Source organism: Mchenga conophoros, linkage group LG3 (assembly GCF_057382185.1).
Source record: "Mchenga conophoros isolate Kocher_MC1m ecotype Shallow Benthic linkage group LG3, M_conophoros_male_GT1.1, whole genome shotgun sequence".
NCBI lineage: Eukaryota > Metazoa > Chordata > Actinopteri > Cichliformes > Cichlidae > Mchenga > Mchenga conophoros.
Window position 1 is genome coordinate 23,002,938 of NC_140528.1, and position 24,576 is coordinate 23,027,513.

The 24,576-nt window shown below is 41.5% G+C and overlaps 1 protein-coding gene across 1 annotated transcript in view; it reads right to left on the minus strand.

Moving 5' to 3' along the window:
- The window catches only part of LOC146577727 (protein NLRC3-like), a 620,451-nt gene that overhangs the window by 154,320 nt on the left and 441,555 nt on the right, over positions 1 to 24,576 (minus strand). The window lies entirely within an intron of this gene.

Consider the following 24,576-nt stretch of genomic DNA (forward strand, 5'->3'; position numbering starts at 1 on the left):
ATAATGATTTCAGCTGTTCTGTACCAGTGTTGGTCAAGCTACTTGATAAAAGTAATCAGTAACGAATTACTGATTACTTCCCCCAAAAATTAATCCCGTTACTTTACTGATTACTTATTTTCAAAAGTAATTAATTACTTAGTTACTTAGTTACATTTTAAAAACACGATTTACAACCTGAATAGGTGATAAAGCGATACATCTTTCAGCCCAATTCTACTTTTACTGCATAATCCATCATACAAAATGTAATCAAATGGAAAAGTCTCTTTTTTTTTAACTTGTTTTATCAGTTTTAATCTTTTAACTTTATGCATTGAATAAATTAGTTTAACATTTAAACCTATTTTCTACACATTCCAGCACATAAAATAAAATATTTGTTGTGTTTACACTCAGTCTTTCAAATAGATGCAAGTAAAACACAGCAGAAAATAAATAAAGTCAAAGACTCAGCGGTCCTGTTGCTCTATTTTCACCTGTAAAGCAGGACTGGGGAAGGCGGAGGTTTACCCTGGTGCAGGTGTGCAGCGGTCAATGGAAGAATCCGCGAGTTTCTCTGTGAATTTCCCATTACGTCATTGCGCACTCGGTGCTTGCTTGGAAGTTTAGGGGTTTTTTTTGCTGTAAAAAGTTTTCTTCCCACGCACAACGGACGCTAATGCTTTTGTCACTTTTTATGGAATCAAACTCAAAGTAAGGTCAGTACTTCCACGCTTTAAACGACCACAATCGATATGTGATCCATTGTTGATCTGCACACAGCTGTTGTCACGAACGTCGCACTTGCTTACGTCACTGTCACGAGACATTCTCGCAAAAAAACCACGGTTTTAGTAACGCAGTAACGGGAAAGTAACGGTAATCTAATTACCGATTTTGCAATAGTAATCCCTTACTTTACTCGTTACTTGAAAAAAGTAATCAGATTACAGTAACGCGTTACAAGTAACGATCGATTATAAAAACCCACCCCTAATATAAAGGTACAGTGATTATATTACAGTGATTTTGACAAAAACAAAACAGAGGTTCATGGCAGTGTGTTTTCCATAACATACCAACCAAATTAAATAATAAAAACTTTATAACTTACAGAACTTTTTTAGAGACTTTGACCACTGGCAGCAGCCTCAGAAGAGCCTCCTCTGAAGCAAAGTATTTCTTCATGTCAAACACATCCAGATCTTTTTCTGATGACAGTAAGATGAAGACCAGAGCTGACCACTGAGCAGGAGACAGTTTATCTGTGGAGAGACGTCCTGAACTCAGGGACTGTTGGATCTCCTCCAGTAGAGAACGATCATTCTGTTCATTCAGACAGTGAAACAGATTGATGCTTTTCTCTGCAGACAGATTCTCACTGAGCTTCTCCTTGATGTACTGAACTGCTTCTTGATTGGTCTGTGAGCTACTTCCTGTTTGTGTCATCAGGCCTTGCAAACGAGTTTGATTAGTCTTCAGACCCAAGAGAAAACGAAGGAACAAGTCCAGGTGTCCATTGGGGCTCTGTAAGGCCTTGTCCACAGCACACTGGTAGAAGTATTTCTCTGTCTGAGAGCTTGCTTGTTGCTCTTCCAGCAGATTGAGTCCAGAGTTGATGAAGGTCAGGTGGACATGAAGAGCAGCCAGAAACTCCTGAACACTGAGATGAACAAAGCAGAACACCTTGTTCTGGTACAGTTGTTTCTCCTCTTTAAAGATCTGTGTGAACACTCCTGAGTACACTGAGGCTCCTCCGATATCGATGCCACACTCTGTCAGGTCTGGTTCATAGAAGATCAGGTTTCCTTTCTGCAGCTGATCAAAAGCCAGTTTTCCCAGTGACTCAATCATCTTCCTGCTCTCTGGACTCCAGTGTGGATCTGTCTCAGCTCCTCCATCATATTTGATCCTCTTGACTTTGGCCTGAACCACCAGGAAGTGGATGTACATCTCAGTCAGGGTGTTGGGCAGCTCTCCTCCCTCTCTGGTTTCCAGCACATCCTCCAGAACAATATTACACAAGCAAGCACGTGTGTGCGCATGCGCACATATGAGAATCGCTTCGATCGCTTGTGACGCGGTAACTTTGCTTTGATCCTTTCTGACGTTATAACTTTGCTTTGATCCCAAAACCCATAAATAGGAGCGCTCACCTGTTACTTTATGCTTAACGGACGTTGACCTGCAGCAACTGAAACCCTTTTGAGAAGTTTTGAGAGCAATTTACGAGAGAAACCAAAACAAGTTCAGTTTTGTTTCTCACCAATCCACAGCGCAAACAGACACATTACACCATGTCAGCCAACCCATCCTTCGGCTCAGATGAGCTTGGAATATCTAAAGGGACCATTTTGCCATTTTGGGAGATCACCACATGGTGGAGGCTTTCCTTGGAGAAGGAAGCTTTGGTGTTGTAACGAAATGTCGCGATACAAAAAACAACAAAACGGTTGCTATTAAAGTCAACAAGAGCGACCCTGAAATTCTGCTCCAGGCAAAACTGGAAATTTTCATCCTGGAGCAGCTACGACGCTTGGATCCAGACAGGTGCAACATTGTCGAATGGAACGGCTATTTCCTCGATGGAGAGCGCATTTGCTTGAATTTCGAACTCCTCGACCAAAGCCTGTCAGACTACATAGGGGACCGGAATAACCAAGGTCTCCCAATGAGAGAAATCAGGCCAATTTTGCATCAGCTCGCAAATGCTCTGTTCCACCTGGGTTCTGTGGGAATAGTGCATGCTGACCTCAAACCTGTCAACATCATGGTTGTGAACCGCAGTGAGTCTCAAGTCAGTGTCAAACTTATAGACTTTGGCATCGCATGTAACACCTCTGCAGTGATTCCTGGTGACCGTGTGGGGACAATTGGTTATTGTGCACCTGAGATTATGCTTGGCACTCCATATGATGAAGCAATTGACATGTGGTCTCTGGGGCTGGTAGCTGTGGAGCTTGCTACAGGGGTGCCTCTCTATCCTGGGGAAGACGATTATGACGTTTTGAAATTCATAATTGAAACCCAGGGTCAGCTACCAGATCATCTTCTAGAGTCTGGCTTGTACACTGACAGCTATTTCATCGAGGATAACCACAACGAACAGCGCTGGACATTTAAGACCCAAGAACAATTTCAATACGAGACAGATTATCGATCCAAGGAAACTCGATCGATAAAACTTAAGTGTCTCGATGACCTCGAACAACTGCTGAAGGTTAGGCGAGGACCGGAAAATGGCCAAACATTATTTGTAAGGCTAATCAAAGAAATGTTGGCCTTGGATGCAAATCAGCGCATAACACCCTCGGAGGTTCTGAAGCATCCCTTTTTTGACCCTGGCCTCTCAAGGAGAACCCCCTGCACTGACATGAATAGTACAGGGGGACAAAACCTTGTGCTCTCTCAGCAGCAATCATCGTTTGGGTGGCCAGAATTCTAGGGGAGCTAGAAAATTCTTGTGGAAAAAAAGCCCAAAACAATAACATCAACAAAAACAACCAATGAATATGGTCTTAAACTTGGGCACAATTTGGCTTGAAATCCATCAACTAATCTCTCAATATTCAAAGTGGAACAGCAGACAACTTACCATCACATCAGTCCTTCAATCAGACCTACAACAAACGTCTTCCGTCTCTCACCCCAACCGGTCGCAGCAGATGGCCGCCCCGACCTGAGCCTGGTTCTTCCGGAGGTTTCTTCCTGTAAAAAGGGAGTTTTTCCTTCCCACTGTCGCCAAAGTGCTTGCTCATAGGGGGTCATATGATTGTTGGGTTCTCTGTATGTACTATTGTAGGGTCTACCTTACAATAATACATACAGCCTTGAAGTGAGTGGTGATGTGATTTGCTGCTGAATGAATTGGGAACTAATTGGAAATCTGGATATTAATTAAATAAACCTGCTTTGAGCATCAATTAATTGTTGTTTGAAATTCTTTATAAATATATAAATATAGTGCCACTCTTCTACTGTTTAAATTGCAACTGTTTAAAACTGACTAATTTATTCATACACTTGAGCATAAACACACGCACAGTAAATGGCCTGTATTTGTACAGCGCTTTACTTAGTCCCCAAGGACCCCAAAGAGCTTTACACTACATTCAGTCATTCACACATTCACACACTGGTGATGGCAGCTACATTGTAGCCACAGCTGCCCTGGGGCGCACTGACAGAGGCGAGGCTGCCGGACACTGGCGCCACCGGGCCCTCTGACCACCACCAGGTGGCAACGGGTGAAGTGTCTTGACACGACGACCGAGACTGTTGGAGGCGGGGCTCAATCTGGCAACCTTCCAATTACAGGATGAACTGCGAACTCTTGAGCCACGATTGCCCTATATACACATATACTTTACAGTACTAGTCAGTGCTTACATACTAGTTCTTTTCCCTACTTTTTCATGCTTACTGGTACAAATGCCTGTTACTAGAGTTAAATGCTATCAATGTATTCTCACAGTTATGGAACTGTACAAATGCATACAAAATAACGCTCACGTAAACATAACTGTGCACTAGTTTGCCCTTATTGCTGCAGTTTGTTTCAAGTTGTTCTCTCTCACACACACACACACACACACACACACACACACACTATGTAACGTTTCAGCAAGAAAATACCGCCCCTCCCCCCCACAGTGACACCACCACCACTAGTCTGCACAGCTGACATGAGGCAGCATGGATCCATCCTTTCATGCTATTTATGCCAAATTCTGACCCGACCATCTGCATGTCAGAGCAGAAATCAAGACTCATCAGACCAGGCAACATTTATCCAATCTTCTCATGTCAAATTTTGAGAACTGTAGCTCCAATTTCCTGTTCTTAGCTGACCAAAACGCTCTTCTGCATTCTTTGGTTGCAACAAATGGTTGTATGAGCTACGGTTGCCTTCCTATCAGACATTTTTCTCTGACCGTTGACATCAATAAGGCAGTTTTTCCAAGAGAACTGCCTTTCACTGGATATTTTCTCATTTTTGTCACCGAAAAGGGTGTCTGTGTTACTTCTTGTCTTATATATATTGTCTCTGTTTTCCTCTGTCCTTTGTCAGTGTCTGTTCACCTACCCCTGTGTCTCCATATTCCCAGTGTTCAAGGTTTCCGAGTGTTTTCCCAGTTTAGGTTTTCATGGTTGGTTCTGTTTGCTACTCAGCCAGAATAAACAGCTCGCTCTTTTTAAAAGTAGGCTCCAGAATGGATGATGGCATGTTCGCATGTCTTTATGCAACACTGAGTGTGCTGAACTAAAGGTAGGCCTAGTTTCATTTTCATGGTCATTATTATCATGACAATGATTACGCCTTATTCTGATTATTTCTCCCTTTTGGAGATGTAACATTTACATGAGGGGTGTAGGAACATTTCCCCCTAAATATTTTTAGATAAATTTTTGTTGAAGTCACTGTTTTTGTCGTATTGATGATGCAGCTAGAATAAGTGCTTTTAAATAAAAGAATAACCATTCAAAGTGCTCAGTGGTGAAACTGTAACTCTTTCAGAGTTTGACAGCTGGACAAGTGATGCCGTATTTAAAGAAACATGAGATGAGTGCAGCATATTATCTGAACAGAGATCATTCAATGAGCAAGAATAAACACTGAAAGAGAAACACTTCACTGTTGATTATCATATGAAGTCTAATAAAAGCTGTTAATCTGTTAATATCCTGCTAATCTGCATACAGCAAATACAGAACATGCGACTTTAAAGCATCCAGCAAAGTGATAACTGTCCTCTGCCCACTAAGTAGTGACTCTACAAAAGATTATTTTCAATATCATCTTTATATTATATTTAATTATTCTCCAGCGCAACAATGTAAGGAGCTCTGTGATTGGTTAGGAAAGGACAGACTGGCCACCTCGATTTTTCTTCACTGCACATTGATCCATAGCTTTGCTCTGTAAAGGCTAACAAAGTGCTTTTGCTTTACAAAGACATTCAGCGTCGGTATTCACTCTTTTAAAATGCCACTGAACACTGGAGTGAAATGGAGCCCTGATCCTCAGAGTTTTATTGTTGCTAACATTTCTTATAGATAGCACAGATAGTGCCCCACTGCAGTAATCACTCATGTCTAGATATTCCTGTTAAAAAGGAGTTTTTCCTCCCCACTGTAACATGGCAAACATAGCAAACGGATAATCCAGCTGAAGCTTCAGACAGCCGTCAGACAGTGAAACACTGCCATCTGCTGGACTCGAATAACAAAGACGCTGCTTTGACGGGTGAGGGAGTTTCAACAAGTCTGCAACGACTCAAGCATCAAACTACAGAACTATTCTAGCGGACATGGTGCTCTAATGACTGCTTCATTAACGCAGGTCAGAAAGGATCAAACATATCAATAAATCATAAAACACAAAACGTCTCTTATTGCCCAGGGCTCAGGAAGTGAGTGTGTTCCTTATAGCCCAACACGTTCTCACTCCCAACTCGTCAAACGTGTGACGCATGGTCAGGCTCCCTCTGCTTCACTTATGGACCATATGGACCACCAGGTAAGACCATTTAAACGGACAGCATTTATAGAATGACTATTAAAAGTCTGCGAGTGTCAGTAATGTTAATGTGGTTATGTTAGTAATACACCGAGTGCTAATATAACAGCTTTAAGATGCATTTGTAGATGTTATTACGTGTTTTACCGTCTTTATGGTGCTAGCTTAAAGTTACGGTGTAAACGTTAGCTTATATTGGAGGAAAGCTGTTACTGTTTAAACGATGTTAGCACAGAAATATTAGCTTCTGTCATGACTGATGAAGTTACTAGTTAATAAAGTTTCCAGTAAAGTGTTTAATCGCAGCCACAGACTGACAGCAAATATCTCGATTAGCTTCAGTGCATCTGTAATAAATATGTGCAAGTTTCAGTGCTTCGTTTAAACTGTATGATACTTATACTGACCCAGGGTCAGTGTAAAATACAATCCTAGCTGTGTGAACAAAGCCTGGCTGCTTTAATCCTGCATGACAAACCTCAGGATGCAGGTTATTATTACTCTTTCCTGCTGGCACACCTGTCACACCTGAGAGTCAGCTAGAAACTCACAGTGACGTGGACATCATGCAAAGACTGCCAGACTCTGTAATACTGCAAATGATCAGTGACTCAGGTTATCACTAAACTTTAAACGGCACCTCTGTGTCTCTGTGTGCTGAACATCTAGGATTGAGTCAGGCTGCATTGACTGTGGGACTTTAATGTGTTAAAAGCAGGTTGAAGACGGCTCAGAAACATTTGAAGATTAAAATTTAGCATTATGGCTGCTGGTGGTTTGTAAAGCCTCTACTCAGCTGTATTTTTGTTACTAATTTATGTTTGTTGTTGTTTAACACAGATTTCAGAAGAGCAAATATGCTTAATAGTTTAACTAGATTTCATTTGTCAGTGTGGGACTGCTGAGTCACCTGAAGAACTCATTTCATTCATTCTCCACATGATGTTCATTTACAGAAATGTTTCACAGGAACTGATTTCTCCCAAAGGGTGAACTAGTGTGTTTCCATAGATTACCTCTGTATGAATGTACTTCTTAAATGAAGGCAAGTGTTTGTCCTTTTTTGTTCCTCAGGTACAGTACGTGATATCAAGGGCAGGCGGTCATCACTGGGGGTAGACAAGAAGCAGATGTACTTCCAAGAGGGAGCTGCAGTGAGGTCAGAGGTCAGAATCTGAAACAGCTCAGGTTTATATTTTAGAGGTTATAAAAAATCAAAATGTATTATTTAAAGAAACCTTTAAATAATTATGATTATTATAAGAAATATCAAACATTTAAGTGGATTTTCTGTTACACATATCGTGTTAGCCCTGCAATAAACTGGCAGCCTGTCTTTGTCCTGTATCAGCTGGGATAGGCTTCATCCTCCTGCAACCCTGAATTGGATACATTGTATTCCAATTATGTAATCTGATCATTTACAAACTCAAGGTATCTAATCAAAATGTAAGTGATGCCGCCCTTGACAGACAGGGAGATTTTATTCCTCAAAGACCATCATCCAGTCGAAGTACTAGTTGCCACGTGGTCAGTGTTCTCACAACCATTGATTTTATCTCACAACTTGTTTTCACCAAAGAATTTCAGTAAGTAAATATTCTTCAATCTCTTTTTCCCCCCAGTGTCTGCAGATCTGCATCAGTGTCCACGTGAAGAACCTAGTTATGTTGCCAGTGTCAACCCAACAAAAGGTACTTTACCTTCTTGTATATATTGTGATTCCTTTACTTTTATATTTGTTGTTATAGTTGAGTTAGGCAGGGCTTTTGTGCAGTCCTAAGAAACATACTGCCTAGAGTGTTTTTCACTTTGTGGAAGAGTTTCTTTATTTTTTTTCTGTTAGTGTGTGGAACTGAGGTGCTTCGTCAGGAGCTCCTTCAGTTGTTGGAGGATGGAGAAGAGGACGCAGCCATGACTTGTGAGACGTCGTCTGAGTCAGCTGCTACTCACTGGGCGATCAGAAACATGGTGTCCTTGCTAAAGTGGAAAGAGGCCAGGCCTTGTCTTATAGACAATATGTTAGCTACTCTGGATCCACAGTCACACCGTGTGTGTCAGTGTGGCAAACAAGTAGTTGTGAGGTGTCTGGACTGCCTGCCTCTTCCATTCCTTTGTGCTGACTGTGATATTGCAGTTCACACACGCTTTGTCCTGCACAGCAGAGAGGCAGTAACAGGAGGGTTTTTGCAGCCTTCATCAGAGTTTCACAATCCAATATGTACGGTTTTTAAGTCTTATGCATTTATTGCTATGTACTATGAGTGTGTGCTGTTATTGTATATTTATTGTGTATCATTTAATTTCCAATTCTTTTTATATATATTGTGTGTTTTTAATGTTAGTTCGGCTGTTGCCTGTGCAAAGACCAGACTGTGTGTGACTGCCCAGCAGGTAACGTTGAGGTTTCACCCGGTGCAATTGTGGCTCTTGTAACCATAAATGGTAAGTTGCTCTTTTGTCACACAGTACATACACAATAGATGTGTTTGCAGGTTTTATTGCAAATTGTACATTGCTACATTGTTTTGAATTACCCTCAGCCTGCAGTATATGTGGGCACCTGTCAAAGGTCATTTGGATTTACCAGACCGCTTTGAAAACAACATGGGAAAAAATGAATGTCTTTGTTGAGCCATGACTGGATTTCTCCTTATCCTTCCTAAAGGCCGTTATAACTTTGCACTGCCAGTGGTGAGCTGCACCAGCTGTGGCCTAATGTGGTCCCCCTCAGTTAAGGACTTCCAGGGTGGTGGATATTGGCCTGGCACCTTAAATTTCTGCACCCTGTTTTCAATGGATGTCTTTCAGTCTTTCTATGACATTAAGAAGCTGCAGCAGGGATGTCACTTAAGGCCTTTGTCAAAGTGCTGGATGAACGAACAGCCCATTTTGGAAGGGTGAGTTTCTAAATTTGTCAAGTTTAAGGAAATTGTGCAAATCAATGTTTATGATGACTGTCCGTGAATATTCTGTTGTTTGTCCTCTACTTAAAAGACTGGCCGAATATCAGCTGATGCCTTCAGTAAAAGTTTCTTGGAGTGGAGTGCTGTAAAGTTTGAGGTGGACAGGATGTGCAAGGAGCCATGCTTTAGCTGCCCTGCCTGCACTCCAGACATGCTCGCCGTCTCAGTTGATGGAAACTGCAAGCTTTATCGCTTTCAATCAAATGCAAGGTACGTTATGCATTGTGTACATAAATCAAATATGGATTTGTACAAAAATTGTATTTTGATGTTTCTTTTCAAACAACTGTCACCGTGTTCGTTCAGCACTTCAGAGCAGGGGAACTTTGAAGGTGTCTTCATTGAGAAAGATGAGGAAGTTGCTGAGTTTGTGAAATACATCCAGAGACACACAAATGATGTAAGATACACATATATATCAGTGCTGTCAGCGTTAATCTTGTTAAAATGACGTTAACGCCATAACCATATACTCATACGTGTGTGTGTGTGGATACATATTTGGATGGGTGGATATTTATTTTGTTTTTCTCTTGGTGTTGTCGTAATACTATTTACTTGACTTTATCTTAATGTGTACTTCATTTTGAGTAGCTCACACTTGGATGTGCGAGGTATACTGCAGCTTGTAGTCTTGGATACGTTTAAGACATTTTGTTATAAGGTTGAATGAATTCAGCAGTCATGTATTGTGACCTCCTTTCTATAGATCAAATGGGGAGGTGCGTTTCAGGATGGGGCCGGTTCTACAGTTGGAGAAGAGGTGGAGCAAGTAAACAGTTTCCTGTCTAGGGCGGCCATCACAACGAAGTACATGTCTAAAGCAGGTGTGTGTCTGTGTGTGAGATTCCACTCAGTCTCCTGCTCATTCATTCTTATTTGTATACTAACTGAAATGCAGGGCGAACAGACATGCTGAGCCTCCTGGCTTTGGGCTGGAACAAAAGGAAAGTGGAACAACTGGGCCGCACTTTGAGCCAGAGATATCTAAAGGTCATTTTTTCAACACCCATTTTAATGTGTGTGGTAATGGGGCAAAACACCAGTACTCTAAAAATGTCCATATGAATGACATTTATTAATGTATTCTTAGATCATAAGGATCTTTAGAGAACAAGTGGAGCCTGAATGCGAGCAGAAATGAGCTGGGTGTGGATGACGACACACTGCAGCAATGGGCTGAAGGTGAGTCTCAATATAATGCACTCGTGTATAACAACAGGACCCACCATGGCCTCATTAAAGAACTTAGAGTTAAGATCTTTCTGACAGTGTCAACAAACAATGAAAAATAAGCTTGTAAAAGCAGAATTGATGGCAGAGTTGTTGCGTTTGATCAAATTGGATTGGACCTGGGTTGAAGTGATGTCGTACTAGTTGGTTTTATAAAGCTGAACACCAACATACTTGTTATCTCATGATAATGCAGCACATGAAGGCTCCAGATGTCTTATAATGAATATCATCAAGTCAGTGATTACAGAGTCCACTGTAGTTTGGTGACTGTTACTCATCCTGTGTTCTGATTAATATTCCTCTCACTTAGAAACGGATCAAACTGATGGCAGCCTTGGAGCGTTGCAGGCACGAGTAGAGCAGCTTGTCGTCATCATCAGAGTGCGAACACAAAGTCTTTACAGACAAAATGGTGTCACAGTTTCTTTGAAACGGACCGTTTGATGCTCAGTTTGTACAGCTTGTACAGCTACTTTGTAAACAGAATAAAATCAGATCCAGGTTTGTTTAAGCTGGATGTGATTTGTTCTAGCAAACGAATTGATGAGTGTAGATTAAAATGTAAATATATACATTATGTGAAGGTGTTCCTTTTTATGATTATTTACAGATAGCAACAAGAGGCGACACAGAATTCACAAGGTCATCTTAGATGAGAAGAAACGCTTGGCGGCTGCTGTTGACGACTACAACAAGGAAACAAGCAACAAAGCAAATCGTATCCAGTGATGCCCTCATGCAGAGCGACGTTTGGCCCTGGCAGAGCACAAGTGAACGTAAGCTCTTGATTTCTAAATATCCTTTTTAAACAAACTCCCAGTATCTGAGCAGCAGTTGAATGTTTTGTTCTTGAATCATAATATGCTGCTATGTTTTCCCATCTGATGCTGTTAAACTGCAGCTGCTGCTGACCTCCGGACAAAGAGAAAGGTCTTTGAGAAGGTGATGGCTGTGAGGCGCCTGAGAGAGGAGGAGATGATCCTTTGCAGGGAGATGCAGCATCACTGGACAGTGTTGCAAATGCGATCTGTGGTGTTGGGGACAATCTCCTCAGACTGTAAGCACATCTTTTATTTATTTATACATTTGGTGATGAATTGATTGAAAATAATAGCAGATGCTAAAGTCTTACTGGATCTTTTACCTATATTTGGGTTGCTAGCTAACACTGCCTTCTCCCTTAAAAAAAGTTTAATTACATGATCCTAACTCCTTGTGTTTATGAGGTGAGTTTTTTTGTCTGTTTGTTTGTTTTACTTATATTTAATAGTTTTGTTGTTTTTACAGCCTCCCTTGTTGGCATGTCGGAGGATGCACAGAAAGGACTCCATAGCCTGGTTTAAAAACAAAGTGAACTGAAAGCTGAAACGCTCAAAGTAAAGGACGTGTACAAGAGAATCCTCAGCCACCAACCACTCCTGGAAATGGACTCGGAGGAGGAGGAGGACGTTTCAGATGATGAGAGTGATTTGAGCACTTCTGATGAAGACTGATTGTGTCATCATTGATGTTATGTTTGCTAGAATAAAAAGTTAAACACATCTGTTTAATGTGATTTTTATAATGTCTGTTTCAGAAATTGCTTATCAACAGACATTTTACATGTTGAGAAGAAAAATGTAATTCCCTTGGTGCAGTTGTTTACCCTGAATCATTCTTTCCCATCTAATTTAATGACTCGTGCACATGTTCAGATACAATAACATAATTGAATTCATGGGATGCTTTCTGGGCTGCTCAAATTACCACAAAATGTAAAAGCACCAGGCAGCACACTCACAAGGACATGTTTTGTTCAGTGTTTTGTTGAAGAAATCAACAAGTACAACTGAGATGTTTGCTGTAGTGGTGTGTTTGTTAAGAAGCATGCCAGCACACTGGTGAACTGACAGTCCCAGAATGCACCCGAGCCAGTGACTCGCCCCAGAACAAATGACATTAATTATCTAGAAAGACAACCATGATCAAAGACTAAGTAAAAGAGTAGGAAACAAAAGCTAAGGAAAGGTACTGTGGGGTAGGAAAGAAAGGCCAGAGCTGTGCAAAATGACCTCCAGCAGGCCACAAATATGCACGTCTGCTCAAACGGTCAGATACTGACTCCATGAGGGTGGTATGAGGGCTCGACGTCCACAGGTGGGGGTTGTGCTTACAGCCCAACACCGTGCAGGATGTTTGGCATTTGCCAGAGAACACCAAGCTTGGCAACTTTGCCACTGGCGCCCTGTGCTCTTCACAGATGAAAGCAAGTTCACACTAAGTACTTGTGACAGAGTCTGGAGACATATTGGAGAACCTTCTGCTGCCTGAAACATCCACCAGCATGATGGTTGGGCAGTGGGTGACTAATGGTGTGGGTGGCATTTCTTTGGGGGACCGCACAGCCCCCCGTGTGCTCGGCAGAGGTAGCCTGACTGCCATTAGGTGCTGAAATTAGATCCTCAGACCCCTTGTGAGACTAAATGCTGGTGCGGGTGGCCCCGGGTTCCTCCTAATGCAAGACAGCGCTAGACCTCATGTGGCTGGAGTGTGTCAGCAGTTCCTGCAAGACGAAGGCATTGATGCTGTGGACTGGCCCGCCCATTCCCCAGATCTGAATCCATTTGAGGACATCTGGGACATCACGTCTCACTCCATCCACCAACTGCACCACAGACTGTCCAGGAGTTGGCAGATGCTTTAGTCCTGGAGTCTGGGAGGAGATCCATCAGGAGACCATCTGCCACTTCATCAGGAGCATGCCCAGGTGTTGTAGTGAGGTCATACAGGCATGTGGAGGCCACACAGACTACAGAGCCTCATTTTGACGTGTTTGAAGGACATTACATCAAACCAGATGAATGATTCTGTATTGCACTGATCAAGGAACCAACCCAATAGGAGCTAAAGGCATCCTCTTCACATTACTTAACATAGTGAGTTTATACTATGTTTAATGTGCATTTTCTTCATCAGTCTAGAACATAACATGTTAGCGCTCCCTGGTCCTTTTTGGAGACAGATCCTGAGACAGCAGGCAGCTTTGGAGAACTCATGCCAGCTGTGGTCATTAAGGAAAACTTTGATTTAATATTGATTTCATGACAACTATCCTCAGGCACATATTCCTGGATATATACAATGACACGAGTAGACACTAACCCCCAGCAGTCTGGTGCTATGACAGCATAACTAAGGGCTGACCTGAACCAGCCCCAACTATAAGCTCTATAAAGAAGTGAAGTCTTATGCCAACTCTTAAAAGTCTTGACCATGTCCACCTCCAAAACTCATAATGGACTTTGGAGGTGGACAGCTATCAAGCTCCTCACAGAGGAGCAGCTTGACAGCTAACAGCTCCCAATTTACTTTAGTCCAAATACATGAATTCAAATTGAGGTGATAACTATTTATCAACAGTATGAATGTCTGTTCCCGTCCAACAAAGTTGTTACTACATACCATGTTGAGCAAGGCTTCCACTTGACTTTAACTTCTTCTTTTTCCTGAAAAACATGATATAAACAAACAATTAATTCAGAAAGACATGCAGGTTGCATACAAAAAGGAGCCTACAAACATTTGTGTACTGTTGAATGGCTCAATATATTATACAGTTAGTTTACAAAAACATAAGAACCACTACAATGCTTGTACTGCCAGCATCGAGTGCATGTCAGCAAAGCAACACTGCTTACATTGTGGCTCACAAGCTCCACTCCTTTTCATCAAAACCAAAATTTTATCTACATTCTGTTTTTTACACTTTAAATCCCAGTTAGGTTAAATATTACCAGTAGCTTTTCAGATAAAACAGTAATAAAGTCCTAATGGTTTCATAAATCTTCATATTTTTTTTCATATAAGCATCGGGGACAAGGCTGTCTTGCAACTGTTGAGGTCACTAGTGTGCGCCCTATTTCTTCCAGGATCACTCTTCATTTGTAGGTTTTAGTGGACTCCTACTACTGTGAAGTGGTTTTCATGGGACAGGGGCTTGTATTCCAAGATCTGGGAGATTGTAGAAATGAGCTGTGATGCCCTTCTTGCCATCTTTCCAGAAATATCAGTGATCTGGAAGCTGTTAGGCTGACTTACAGCAGCAGCACTTTCTGCACCTGCAGAAACTCCAGGACACATTTACTAACAGTGTTTGTTGCTTGAGAGCTAATATTTTGGCTTTGGTGTCTTGTTATGAAATGTACAAGAGTAAGAGTGTTAGCATGTGTGTCAAAGCTACGTTTGACTGGGAAACTCAAAGCTCAATAACCTGTATCAACAACAATTCACTGCAGCCTGTGTAATATTTGATGCATCATAATTTATTCCAGTCTATCTTGCAAATACATGTTTGCGTTGCAATGTCATGCACAACACACACAACTATTAGAGCCTTAAGATCAAACCTGCGTCATTCTTTTGGTCCACTGCAGTGTAGCAGTCAAACAAGGAGAAGTGAAGTGGCCCCAAATGGCCAGGATAGAGATCAGAGGGTTAATGCGTAAAATGCATAAAAATATTATTGATTACAGGATAATACATTAATGTTAATATCAACAATAAGCTTTTTACTCTGAAGTTACAAGTATAAACAATGCTGTTGCATTTACACTTACATTTTTTACTATAAGTATGGAAACAAGTGAACAGCATTTTATAATAAGTTTAACTGGAATTCTGTACACTGAAAAACAAACAACAGATAAAAAACACAAACAAACAGCCAGTGCCTTCATCTGTCCATTAAATGTCAAACATCGCTTTGACCTGTAGTCTCTGCTCGTCAGCACATGCTTTTAAAAAGAGCTCCATGTCCTCTGCAAACTGAAAAACAAAGAGGAAGAAGTCCCTCTACACAAAAACACTGTGGATGACAGGCCAGGCAAACATCTATTGACCTGTTTGAATGCCTCCTCATCATGTGAGCCTTGAAGTTTTTTTGTAAGAAGACTAAGACCACAGTGAGGACGTTTCATTTTCATGGACTTTCCACAAGCCCCAGTTTCATTTAGCACAGAGGGTGGAGCACATGAATGTTCTACCCAAGATTCAGGAAATGGTTTAGATGCTGGAGACGAGACATGGAGAGGGAGACGAGGCTCCACGGAGAGTTCAGTGGGGAGCAGTCCTGAATGCTGACATGACAATAATTGCCTTGCCATATCCCCACGCTGTATGACTGTCATGTTACAGAAGGGCAGTGAAAGTGCACCGGCACATCATTTTGTCTGTAAGAGAGAAAAAAAGAAAAAACATGTAATTTAAATGTAGTTGTATAGAATGCAGTCAGTTTATCTAACAATCAGATTGTACATATTAACAAAAATATCCAAGCCGTCCTCAATAATGAAAGCAAAATGGTGTGGATCACAAGAGCTGTCAGGAAATGTGGTGAACAGGAAAAATATTTAATGAAAACACTTTTTTCTCTCGCTGATGAATGAACTGAACTGTACAATGTGAAAAATAACTTTTAAGTCAACAAAGACCTGCAGAGGTGCTGAAAAGAAGTGCATATTTATGACTTTAACTATGAGGTATATTTAATACCAACATACCTTTGAAAGGCAAAGCATTTTGAATGTGTCCATTTATATGCTGCTCAATCTTTGCCCTGACAGCAGGGCTGAGAGTGGGGCACAGAGGGCAGTGAAACAGCCAACACGTGGTGCATTCCTGCAATTCTGGCCTGGAGGCAGAACTCCAATTTGATATTTGCATCTAAAACAGAGAGAAAAACAGATAAACACCATATACACATTTAAGTTCAGGTTTTAGCAGAAATAACACGTTACAGTTAGCATGTAAGAGATTTGGGAGAAAATTCTTTACAAAAACATAATTTACAAGAAACTTTTATTTGTGACATACGTATCTATTGACATATAAAAGACAATTGAACAAAGGCTAACTAACATCTGGGCAATAAAACAGAATAAATAGAGAATATTAGTATTTATACATATATAAAACTCTCTGTGACGACCTTTACAATGTTTTTGCAGGTGGAATGAGAGACATGAATAAAGTGCAATATGCAGTAAATGGAACAATGTGCATTGATGTTACAGATCGTGAAAAGTAGTGAAGTGAATTTGTTCATAACAAGCAAAAATCAAATACGTTTGAAACTGACCACTAAATGCTAACCAGAGGTGTCAAAAGTGCACATTCTTACTAAAGTTTAGATGCCTCGGGGGTCTGACCGTTGTTGTAGCGCTAACAAAGTGCCAACGTAATCAGTGTAAGCAAACTAGATGATTCCTACAATTATATAATTATTAACGGCAAATTTAGACATGAAAGACTCTGTAACAACCTTTACGATCCACTTGCAAGGTTTCCACAGTCGATGGCTGTATCCCAATTCAGGGTCTGCAGCCTTAAAGTTCGCAGCCTCAACGGTCCATGAACTCTGAACATCTGAACTCTGAAGCATGAACTCTGTGTCAAAGATTCAAGCTGCAGTTATTTATATTTCCTATCACCTTAAATCTTCACTCAAAGACACTCAAGTATCTGTGACAGTGTGTATATAGATGTATCATATATAAGAGAGAAATATTGTTCTTTTAATATGTTGGCATTACTAAATGTGGCTCAGTGCTTACATATATGTGTAAAAAGCAAATGTACGAGCTGTGATAACTGTGTCTGATAGAATGAAGAGTAGACTGATAAATGAAATATTCCTTTATTGGGTGAGAAAATCAGACCATGTCATAACTGCTTTAAGTCATACAGAATAGACATCAGAGCCTTAAACAGGCTGACTTCTGCTAAATGGGTCAAACTGGGCAGAAAGTCTACAAACACATAACATCCTTATAGAAAATGATGTAACACTATAGATCAACTTATCTCAGAATATATAAAGCATATAAACAATCACAGCAATATGATGCAACAAACACAGCAGTGCTACTGATCCAAAATACTCAAAGCTTCATAGAACTGAAACAAACATTTATTTTTAGCTCCATTCTGCTGCTGATACAGACTTTAGATTTCTGAACATTAAACTTGTTGCTGCCTTTCATAGTGTGTAACTTGAAGGCCCTGAGTACTTTCTCCCACACTGAAAACACTGGGATGACAACATTATTTGAACCTTACCTAATAAGACTGATTCAGGACAGACAGTTATGTTAAACTTTCCTAGCAGTCCTTCACAAACAGGGAACAGTCTGTCTATTCTCTCCATCTGTCAGCTGCTGCTGGCTCTTCCTCCTCCTCTTCCTCACACACTGCTGAGTTTGTCCTGGTGGATCATCAGGGCTGCAAAGCCTCACAGATGATGTGCAGCAGTGGGTCCCTCAGTCTGTCCTCACTCTGGACACTTGCAGTCGTCACACATGGAAATCAAATGTGTGATAAGGTGCAGGATTCAAACACAAGTGTAACTTATAAACACATGTTCATACTTTTATTCCACAATCAGAGAGAAAGAAACAGAGAGAGAGTGCAGGACCATAGCTGGACTCGCCATCGGGCATACCGGGCATTTGCCCGGTGGGCCGCTGGCGATTTTTTGCTTTTATGGGCCGATCGATTTTTTTTTTTTTTTGGAAGGGTATAAATAATGAAAGGTGTTGGATTGGCCAATTGGTCATGATCGACTCTGGGCTGGACCAATTACAGCCGAGGAGGTCGGATGCACCCTCCCCCTTGTTTAGCAATCTTATAGATGAACTAAAGAAAATGGAGAACAAAAAAAGGAAAGAAGGTGCAGAAAAAATTAGGGCCAAAAAGAAACAAGCCCTTCAGGCAGACGCTGCCAAATGTGTAAAAATAACTGAATTGTTTGGCGGTAGCTGTGGCATAGCTTCCACAGATTTAGCAACATCAGCAAGTGGTGGAGGCCAGCAGGTGGATAAGGGAAAGGGGAGGCAAGAGGAGGAGAGACCCGAGGCCGCCGCCGGTCATAGTGGCAGAGGAACTGAACTTCAGGTAAGAAGTTATGACCTGCTGTCTATCTGTGTCAGATATAAACCAAGTTTAGTTGTAGTTTGTTTTCGTTGTGCTGACTTTTTACAGTCGCTTAGAATAACTGGTACTATGACGGAGTTTATATACTGCTGGGCGGGTGCTATGAAGTTACTGATAGTAAATTTTATTTTATGCTTAAGGTTAGTTTCTCAAACTCCTCAAAATCTTAACAAATTGTGCCAATCCTTACATGTTGCACCAGGCTGATTTATCATCAAAAGTGGAGAAGTCTGTGACAGAGGAGACAGAAGAGCAGCAGAGAGAGATGGAGCAAGAGAGAGAAATAAAAGAGCAGGAGATGGAGATGGAGAGATGACTTTATGTCATCCATGAGGGATGCATTTGACATATGTTTCACATATTATAGCCCAACAAGTTACTTATAGCAATTTAAATACGAGCAATCACTTTTTGGCAGACAATCACTTTTTGGCACAACACCGGCTATTTTTTGTGTTTCTTTTTATCGCTCTGTAGCTGAGTTCAATTGAAAGCCTGCATGCGCTAGTACCTCTTGCCACAAGTTCCCAGAATCCTTTGCGGTTTTTACCCCTGAATGACGTCACATTTTTGGTGGGCCGGTCTCTAGTCAAAATGCCCGGGCCGATTTTTTGTCCCAGTTCAGCCCTGTGCAGGACAGACAGACAGGTGACAGTCTCAGGTGTACACACTGCTACACAACAGCACCAGAGAAGGAGGATTTAGTGTTTGTGTTATTACGAGTGCTAAACAAGAAGAGTTCCCAGATGGTGCAGTGGACACATGTGTGACTGCTGTGATTAAAGCATCTTTCTTTCAGCTTAACGAGTGAACCGTCAGCTCGTTCAAACACACGTTAAAGTGCGTTTGGCTCGACACCACCGAACAGAGGCAGCAATATAACATAGCTAACATTAACAGTGCAGTGAATCCTGCTTGTGCCGTGATGTTCAGGACTGCAAACCGAGCAGCATCACTGACTTTCAGCTTGTTGTGTTTGTGGATATATGACTGACTTTAATTATCCACAAAATCATCACATTCTCTGTAGGATTAAGGTCGACTATTGAACAGCGTATATTTTAAAGTAAAGGCTTTAAAACCAAGTAAACGCTGAAAGTACAAACATCACTAATGTCACATAACTTTGCCAACATGTGGCCAACAGGAATGTTTTAATGTTCTTCATTATTAAACATCTGCACATAAATAAGTGACATAATATTCAGTACTTACTTCTGAAAGTTTACTCTTCAGCCGCCCCTCTTCCGCCGTTTTCTTTCGGCAACATTATCCACACCCACCGCCGCGCCGTTCTCTCAGAACTGAAGAAACTTCTTGGATAAAACGTCTTCAAGAAATTTAAAGCAGTTCAGACGCTTTTCTTTCCCAGCTCCTCAGACTGTCCACCCTGTTAGCTTCGTTAAGCAGCCATGAAGAGTAGAAGGCCAAGTATGAGTTTCAAACAGTAAACACATTTATTTTTAAACCCTGCAAATAAACAACATTAACATCAAAAGTTTTACATTTCCTAAATGTATCCCACAATCTGAATATAACACCCACTTCCCCACGTTTGATCCGCTGTGTTAAATATGATTAAGAACAGAATTCAATCATTTGCAAATCCTGTAAACCAGTATTTTAAACAAAGTGAGAAAATGAAACATTTAAAGAAAAATATTAGCCCATTTTGAATTTGATGGCAGCATCCTCTCTCCAAAAACTAAAGGCTTTACGATGTTTAGTGCTGGACCATGTTGGTTAATGTGTAAACTCAACAGTTTCCATTTTGATTAACCTGACCAACATCTAACATAGAACACCTTTGAAGTGGACCTCGCACCCTGTGGATAACTTCAAACACGTCGAGGTCTTCAGAGGCTGAACTTTGACCCAGCATCACAAGGAGCGCCATAAACACTTGTTACGGTTATTAGAAGGAAGCCAGCCTTTAGACATCTCCACAATGACATCGTGACCAAGGGTCTGTTGCATGATTTTTAACATGGCTACAATGTGTCGTCTGCTGAGTCATCGTTTAATACAACAACGTACTGAAAGAGAGCATTCAGCATCTGACTGAGCTGGACTAACCTTCCCTTTCAAAAGTGAAAACTGCAACATAAAACTGGAATACAACCAACTTCTAATGAAATGTAACATTTTATAACATGAACACAGATTCCAGGTGAGCTGTGTCTTCCAGGACTGGATTTACCAGAACAGGTATGAGGACGGTGCCTGACGGGCATGTACGAGCTGGAGTGGATCCCAGCTAACACAGGGTGAGGAGACAGACGACCATTCACGCTCACACTTATTCACCAGTTAACCTAACCCCACTACCTGAATGTGTGTGAACTGTGGGAGGAAGCCAGAGTCCCCTGAGAGGACCCACACAAACACGGGGAGAACATCCAACCTCCACAGAGACTCTCTCTGCACTAAAAGCACAAAATAAAAACCACACCGTCATGTAATTTAAGAAACTGGTCTTAAAAAACATTTAATCTAATATGTCCACATGGAGCCCGTGTTAAGGTCCGTACTGGGCTTCAGAACATCAAGTGAACAACGTCAGATGGGACCTGGGTGCGTTGTCTCCTGATAGAAAGTGCTGAGGATCAGAAGGACTCAGGGACAACACGATATCTGTCCAGCAGAGGGCGGCATTATTCCAAACGGCTCCATCCTAGAAACATGATGTGGAACAGCTGATCTGTAGATCTGCTCAAGAACAATCGTCACAGTCTGATCACAGTCAGTCCCACGTCTGCCATGTTCTCAGCTTCCTTTAGTACAGGTAGCTTTAATGATCATTTCAAGTGTGGTTGTTTCATGGAAACAGAGAGCAGACTGCAACATCTGTGACAGCCACCTCTAACACTCTGATGGACGTGTGGACAGCAATGCTGCCTGGAACAGTACCGATGTTTCAGGGCTGATGACGTTTTTGGGTGGGACATCTACATCCTGACATATCAAGGTTACTTTACTTTTACGTAAATTTGCTTTACAGAAAAATAATAGCATTTGTCATCCCTTCACAAACACACACATCGATTTAAACCTGACAGACACATATTTGGAAATTAGACGCGATGAATCAAATCAGAAAAACAGTTATTAGTTACTAAGTTTAGTGACGGCAGCAGGGACAAAGCTGCTTTTATAAGACTTTGTCCTGCATCATTCTCATGATAAAACAGACTCAATGGCCCCAAGATATTTATATGACTGCACTTGCTCAGGTTTGTCCGGATTTCAAACTGTTCTAAAAGTCTTTTGATTCAAATCTGGGGCTGTGTTATTGAAAGCAGCAGAGAAATCGATGAACTGAAGTCCTTTACTCTCTACATGTTTGACAATCAGGTGAAGTAGAATCAAAAGCGTGTCCTCCACTCCTCTGTTGGGCTTATGTGCAATCTGCATTGAATCAAGCTGAAGTTCAGTGTCTTCCATAATCACATTTCTGATGATTTGTTCAAAGACTGAGGTGAGGGCAGCAGGCCTGAAGTCGTTTAGAACTTTTGGACGACTAGATTTAGGACCAGGAACCACGACAGCTTCTTTCCCAAGAGAGGGCATGAACGATTTATTCAGAATAACCTAAAATATAGGACTGAGTTCTTGAGCACAAGTGTAGGAGCCATATGAGTTGTTCCTTTTTGTTTTGGATTAAGAGGGTTGGTTTAAATGCACACCTTGTATTGGTGCACAGGTGTGGGGCGTGGGCGTGTTAGGTGATAAATGTGGTTGCACTCATCTGTTCACTGCACCTGATGAGCAGAAAGGTCGGGTGAGCATGAGGGGAAACCTGTTGACCCCAGCTTGAGTCATTTTGATGCATTTTTGGCTGTAACTTGATGTATGTTTTATGCACTAATTGATGCCATAGGCCGATGTTGTAGTTTGGTGTAGTAATTGGTGTAATTCTTTGTGAGTTGCAGTCATTGTGTTTGTGCAGTCTGTGCATTTGTTTAATAGTTCGATGAGCCGTTTGGAATAATGCCGCCCTCTGCTGGACAGATATCGTGTTGTCCCTGAGTCCTTCTGATCCTCAGCACTTTCTATCAGGAGACAACGCACCCAGGTCCCATCTGACGTTGTTCACTTGATGTTCTGAAGCCCAGTACGGACCTTAACACGGGCTCCATGTGGACATATTAGATTAACTGTTTTTAAGACCAGTTTCTTGAATTACATGACGGTGTGATTTTTATTTTGTGCTTTTAGTGCAGAGAGAGTCTCTGTGGAGGTTGGATGTTCTCCCCGTGTTTGTGTGGGTCCTCTCAGGGGACTCTGGCTTCCTCCCACAGTTCACAGACATTCAGGTAGTGGGGTTAGGTTAACTGGTGAATAAGTGTGAGCGTGAACGGTCGTCTGTCTCCTCACCCTGTGTTAGCTGGGATCCACTCCAGCTCGTACATGCCCGTCAGGCACCATCCTCATACCTGTTCTGGTAAATCCAGTCCTGGAAGACACAGCTCACCTGGAATCTGTGTTCATGTTATAAAATGTTACATTTCATTAGAAGTTGGTTGTATTCCAGTTTTATGTTGCAGTTTTCACTTTTGAAAGGGAAGGTTAGTCCAGCTCAGTCAGATGCTGAATGCTCTCTTTCAGTACGTTGTTGTATTAAACGATGACTCAGCAGACGACACATTGTAGCCATGTTAAAAATCATGCAACAGACCCTTGGTCACGATGTCATTGTGGGGATGTCTAAAGGCTGGCTTCCTTCTAATAACCGTAACAAGTGTTTATGGCGCTCCTTGTGATGCTGGGTCAAAGTTCAGCCTCTGAAGACCTCGACGTGTTTGAAGTTATCCACAGGGTGCGAGGTCCACTTCAAAGGTGTTCTATGTTAGATGTTGGTCAGGTTAATCAAAATGGAAACTGTTGAACGTTTCAGAAGTTTACACATTAACCAACATGGTCCAGCACTAAACATCGTAAAGCCTTTAGTTTATGGAGAGAGGATGCTGCCATCAAATTCAAATCATATTTAACACAGCGGATCAAACGTGGGGAAGTGGGTGTTATATTCAGATTGTGGGATAAATTTAGGAAATGTAAAACTTTTGATGTCAATGTTGTTTATTTGCAGGCAGTGGCGGTCCTAGCCTGTTTGGCACCCTGGGCGAACAATCCCTCTGGCGCCCCCCCCCCCCCCCCCCCCCCCCACACACACACACACAGACACAAATCCTTACACACATTAACATAAAGCTGCTGCACACACACACACACACACACACACACACACACACAGAGAGTATGCATTGTATGCAGACGGCTACCAAACAGCCATCATAATTCGTCATACAATGAGAACAGGACAAATCAACAATTGACAAGGACTAATTAATATTTAAATCTGTAACATAATGTATTGTTTGGAGTTTAGTCTGTTACTGTTTGTTTGTTTACCATTTCTTCTTGGAGCAACTGTAACCCACATAATTTCTGACTCACTCTGATTCTGATAGTTTCAGGATGACCTGCCATTATCCAATCACACATCTGCTTACCTGCATCTTTTGCTCGTTTCTCCTCCTCTTCTTTTCTATTTTTTCTAAGTTGAGCACCATGATGGCTTTGAACTTTTCTTGTCCATCTTCCATTGGTTTTAATTTTGCACTCCAGTATGAACACAAATCCCCCAACACAAGGATCACCACAACATGATCTAATAGACCTACACCTTAGTTCACAGATTCACTTCATCTAGGGTGCATTTCTGAGATTTCACACAACCCAGGATTCAAATCATGAATACATAATGGACTTGGATTTACAACATTATAAATGAAATGTGCTCTTTTTGGAAGCAGCAGGGGCCCCCTCCCCTCAAACTGTAAATTTAAATTGTTATTGATCCTTTACCCCTGGTCCTAAAGTGTATATTTATTTTCTTAC